Here is a 6000-nt window from a genome sequence, read left to right as displayed (position 1 = left end):
TTTTTAATATTACAGATCAACAAACGTGTCTTCATTCATAAATGAGCAGATTCAAAAATTGAAGACTTTGTCTTATGCTCATTATCTTGCACATGATGCAAACTGCATTAACTCAGCAAAAAGTTTGTGGTGTTGCTCATAGGCGTACAGGAATAGAAGGCAAACTTTCTTTAGCTATCAGTGAGGGAACCTTTTCAGTATGCATGAAGGCCCTCTGTCAGTACTTGTACACAGTTGACTAAACTGCTGTCGAGAGCAACATTTTAATTAGATAAAATGAGGGGAGCAAATTGTGCTTCTACTAAAGATGCTCGTATTTGATCAATTGTTTTAAATACCTTGGTGTTAGCGTTCAGATTTTCTCTGTCTCTCAAAGTTCTTTGAAAGTCTGACGCCCTGCTGTGAGGATAATCATTGCTGTTTTAAATATCCCAGTAATGCACATTCTGCACATTCTTTTAAGTTATTAATATCCTCCTCAAAATCCTCAAATCACCAGAAGCCACTGAGGCCAGAGGTTCGTGTAACACAGTAGTCCAGAGCTTTAGCTTCTGATGCAATTATTGTACTTTTAAAATGCTGTTAATAGGCCTCCATGTATGGTTTATGGTTCCCCTTGCAGTCAGGGTTCTTTTGATTCTCCTTAACCTTTCTATGTGCTCCTGAAATTTGATATTAGTGACCCCCTCCCACCAGCACATTCCTCCTCTCCCCAACATACCCCCTACATGTGAGGGCAGAGTCCACAGCTCTGCCCTCAGTCTCATCTCAAGTTTCAGCGGACCTACAGCAGATTGTTTATTTTACCAGACATGGAGGAAGCATGGATGGGTTTTTCATTGGCTCAAGATTTACCGCGGAGCCAGGCTCCAGTGTGCTGTGCATTTAGAGTAGGGCACCCTTGTAGTGGCTTTTTCGCCACACATTACAAAGGACAATGGGTCTTGTCTACTCCGGAAAATGTAATGCCATATGATGACGTCACTCAGAGTACCATGATATCGTGCTGTAAACCATCTCAGCTAATTGCTGAGATGGCAAACAATGAATCACACAAACCATTGTCCTGCAGTGGAGTAAGGCTAAGAAATAATCCATACATCCCTGCAATGCTCAAGAAGGACAACATATCTCCCCTGAGATCATTTCTGTTTAAATTTATGAGGCCTCGCTGCACCACTGATGCTCTCTATTAAGAAGTGAGGTCAGAGTATAAGACTGAAATGGCTTTGGGGGACTTATTTGCCAACAGAAAAACACGTCTCTACTCTGTATATGGCAAATATTGAGCATGTCTATTTGAAATGACCAAGACCGATAACAGGTTTGAAAGTAACAAAGAATTATAGGAAAGACCATGTACCAGTTTATTGCTTTGGTACTCCTGGTGAACCTTTCATTTGAGTAAATTTGAGTTTGTGAAGTGCAAATGTTCCAAAATATTCTCTCTAGCAGGTCCTAAGCAACCATAGAGCCCCTTCCCAGATGGCCATTCCCATTACACTTTGATTGAGAGTCAATAAGCATCTGAATCAGATGCTCAAAATCACTTCAACTGGCTTCTCTCAATGTAGAGGACTATCAGCTCTACTATAAGTGGAACGCTTCACTCTATCATGAAGAGAGAAGCCTGGTGACTTGTCACGGAAGCTTATTTCCAAAATTTGCATCTACAAATTTATTTTTGCGGTCGTGACCCAAATTTTCATGACGGTAGGGTAAAGGTGGACATATAGACCAACCTGGAAACCGGGAACATTACAGCACAACCCCATCTTCTCCACAGCAGGTCGGTATAGCGATTTAATTACAGCTTGAAACCAACTGCTGATCTAATGACCTCTTCTCCCGTTGTTTGTATTTGAGACATGACATTATACTGAATATATGGGCACAGCTTAACTCCAGGAATGCAGAAATTGATCAGCCAGTTAGAAGATAATAGAGAGGAAGATTTAAAAAAAAAAAGCCAAACAGATCACAAGACAATACCAAATACAACACAGGATTCATAAATCTTTCACATCATGTTTGTACTTGTCATATCTTTAGTGCAGTTTATTCTCATCCACACATACAACTAGAACTGTTAAAGTGTGCAGTGGCCAAACATTTCTTGTTTTCTGTTGCTTTTGTATTGTCCAGTGCAACCAATTGAGTAATAGAATGTCCTCCTCCTCAGGAAATGTGAACAAAGGAAGACTTGTGAACTGAACAAAAGAGAAACTTGGCCTTGAGGTGAATGATTAAGTCGTCACTGAAATGACTCATTGGCCTTACTCAGTTTGCATGTATATCATTGCTGCTTATCAGTATACTGCAGTATTCAATGATTCTTTTTCCTTTTTTTTTTTTTTTTTTTTTTTTTACAGGAACCACAAGACAGTGGGTCATGTTAGATCGCCATGGGTTCAAAACAGCCATGAAAAGAAAAAAACATGTGGAACCCTGAAGAAGGCCTGCCATTCAGTGTGAGGAAGTCAGAGTTATGAATTAGGGCTGTTTGGGGGCAGTTTGGGTCTGTAAGTCATTGTCAGAAGGAGCAGAGGTTGCGGCTGGAATGTCAGTGAGGGTCAGAGATGACAACCTCTGTAAAAGGACTTAGGAAAATGACCCTTGCAGGGGTCTGTTTGCAGGATCCCCACTGTGGTGGAGAGGTCATATGTAGGGCTGCACTAATTCACACTCACACTGATGGTGGGGACAAGGAGATCCCTTATCAATACATTCCAATGATAGTTATGCCTCTTCTCAAGTTATAACTTCAAAATCAGACAACCTTGTCAAATCATTTAGCCCACACTGCAAACAATGTCACCGTAAACGCAAACTAAATTAAAGCTGCAAGCAGCGTTGAACAGATCCTCGCATCCTTGCTGGTCAGTGATGGGAAGTATGTCTCCCAGGTGGCGGTGCAACTTCCAGTGTATTATGGCCTGTGGATGTGATGAGGGCAGACTGTGATCATACATGTAAAAGTTCAGACTGAGTGGAGCATTGTACAGGCTGGTTATGCAGCACTTCGTGTCCATCCACCAGGTGGCACAATCACCTTGACTGTATATTGGTCTGTGCAATTCATCAGGGCAGGACTGAGATCCCACATGTAAAGTTTTAAGCATATTGCACAATGTAGAGTCAAGTTACATATCACTTCCTGTTTCTGGGCGAACCATCAGATAATCCAGAAGCTGCCAGGGCCATGCCCTTTGACGTTTGTAAATAATTTTTGTATAGTTTTCACCAGGAATGCCTGTTGTATATACTGGCCAAATTTGAGGTCTTCTGGACTTACCCTGTAGGAGGAGTTCAACACGAGAGTTTCACAGTTAAAGCCACATGGCAGACTTCCTGTTGGGTTTAGAGCAGGGTTCCCCATTTCTGGGCCTGGAGGGTCAGTGTCCAGCATGTTTTAAGTTTCTCCCCTTTGCAAGACAACTGAATGCCATAAGGGCCTCTTTACTTGACTTTTTTACGCTTGACGATGACATCAACATCAGATTAAGGTGTGCTGAAGCTGGGAGAGAGCTAAACATGCTGGACACCGGCCCTCGAGCCCCAGAATTGGGGAACCCTGGTACAGAGTATAGGCGTCAGAGACATTTTTTGTGTTTCCTGATATGTTTCCTATCCTTACCAATCTCAAGGATGATATCACAAAGTTTGGGGCCATGATATGTGAGAATACAATTTCCTTAAACTTTCTGTTGCCAGCAGGTGGCGCTATTACAATTTCAAAATTTAGGAGTGTGGATGTCTCGAGGCTGGAACTGGTATCCAACAATTGAAGCTTGGGGTCAACCGGATCATGTGCAGCTGAGACATAAACACAGAAATTTGTCGTTGTGTGGCAGACATGTTTTCTTCATGACTCATCATGAACTTATCAAGCTCTGTGTCGCCACATTTCAGCTCAATTCAACTTTATTTATGTAGCACCGAACACAATGAAGTCATTTCAGGGACCTTTTACAGAGAAAACCAAACAATTCCACCTGAGCAAGCATAAGCGACTGTGGAAAGGAAAAACTCTTTTCATAGGAAGAAACCCTTGCAAAGCCAGGCTGAGAGGTGGCGACTTTCTGCTATTCCGGTTGGTTACATTTGAGCCTAATATGAGCAAGGGGCAAACAATAATACATCAAAGTGTCATAAAAAGTGAAATTCCCACTACCACAAGGTGGCACTATGACTGTGAGTGGACATTATCATAAGGATGTGTTCAGGGCAGCACTGTAACGAAGCATGTGGAGCAGAGTTACACATCACTTCCTGTTTCATGGCGGACCATCAGATTTTCCTTGGCGTGCCATGGCCACACCCTTTGTGTTTTGAGTAACATTTTAATTCGTTTTAATCAGGAAGTCCCGTTGTATTTACTGGCCAAATCCAAGGTCTCTAAGACTTACCCCCAAAGAGGCCCTTGTTTCAAATTTTCGCACATAACGCAAAATGGTGAACTTCTTGTTGGGTTTAGAGTATGGGTGTCAGTGATATTTTTGTGCAGCCATTTCACAGACATAGGTGACACGAGTTATATGCCCGTAGTTGATGTTACAAATGTGAAAACAACATAGGGGGGCATTATTGATTGATTGATTGAAATGTTTATTTCGAATAAGGTACGAAAACAAATAATAAAAAAATAAAAAAATAATTAACAACAAAGTTTTCCTCTCAAATTAATAAATAAATGAATAACAGTAATAATAATAATATAAATGGAGCCATCTTGCCAGACGCATGTGCCATGACCCTAAAATCCAAAATGTTTTTCCACTTCTGACATATTTACAAATTTTCACAAGAGTTTGAGCACGATTAGGCTGTTAAAAATGCAGCAGTTTGGGCAGTTGAAGAAAGTAAAAAAATTAATAAATGATAAATCCTTGCAATCCAGTAGGGTTGTAGCCCAGTTCTGCTGGGGCACAGGCCCTCACTGGCTAATAGTTGCATTGCTTTAAATGTGTCGTTCACAGTGTTGGTTACTATGAAATATCCTCATAGTAATTTACTGTGACTTTGCAGTAAATTACAACAAACATTTTATGTAGGTGACTGTTTTTTTGAGCAGGTGTTGACAAAATTTAAAGTATGGGTTTATTTATATCAAAGGACATTAGTTACTAAGAAATGGGGGCATCTCTTCATTTTGAGGAAACAGCTGTGTTAAAAAAATAAAAGCTGGTTCATGCATCCAGAAAAACGTCATTGGAAGTATGAACTCATATCGTTGAGTGCAGTACCAAAAGTACAAAATAAGTGTTTTTATAATATTTGACTTTGACCTTTTTTCCCCTCATGCACAGCAGTCGGTCTGCAGAGATGCGTAGGCTGGAAGAAGCTTCAACTTTCAACAGCTGCCAAAACATACTCATGCTCAACCTCCAATAAGCCACTCTGAGCTGCCATCTACTGGTCATTTCTTTACTGCCGCTTGCATTTATTTACTTGCCCCTTGCTTAGACCAACCTGGGACATCAGTACATTTAGTCAAGACCAAGTTCAGAAAGGTCAGAAATGTAATCCTATTATAACATGCAAGCACCTCCCTATGTAAAACCGTGGAGCTTTTGAGATAGTGTAAACCATTTTGTTGTATAGAAACAGGAAAAAACATCAAGTCTGCAAAGCTAAATATTCAGAACCTCCCACTGCAAATTCCTACTGTGCATATTGTCTGCATACGTTTTTAACATGCGTACAAGTAGATATGAAAATACACGTAAAGTTGTTGGTGCATACGAATACCCTTATTTGTTTATAGTTTTAGTTCACGTTTGTGAGGAAATGCCCTACTTCGATTAATTCTGACTGTGGCATTTATTCAATTCATTTCCTGTATGCTTGCCAGAAATTACCTTTTCTCAAACATGTTCACTTTGTTGCAATTTAATAAAGCATGAATTATAAAACAGCTATGCGCCATTTGGACAAATTCTAAAATGACCAAGAAACCGTTTACCACACAAAGGGCCAGTCTACAAATACAGTGCACAG

Source organism: Lipophrys pholis, assembly GCF_963383615.2.
Source record: "Lipophrys pholis genome assembly, chromosome: 13".
In the NCBI taxonomy this organism is placed as follows: domain Eukaryota; kingdom Metazoa; phylum Chordata; class Actinopteri; order Blenniiformes; family Blenniidae; genus Lipophrys; species Lipophrys pholis.
Note: the sequence above shows the minus strand (reverse complement) of the source record.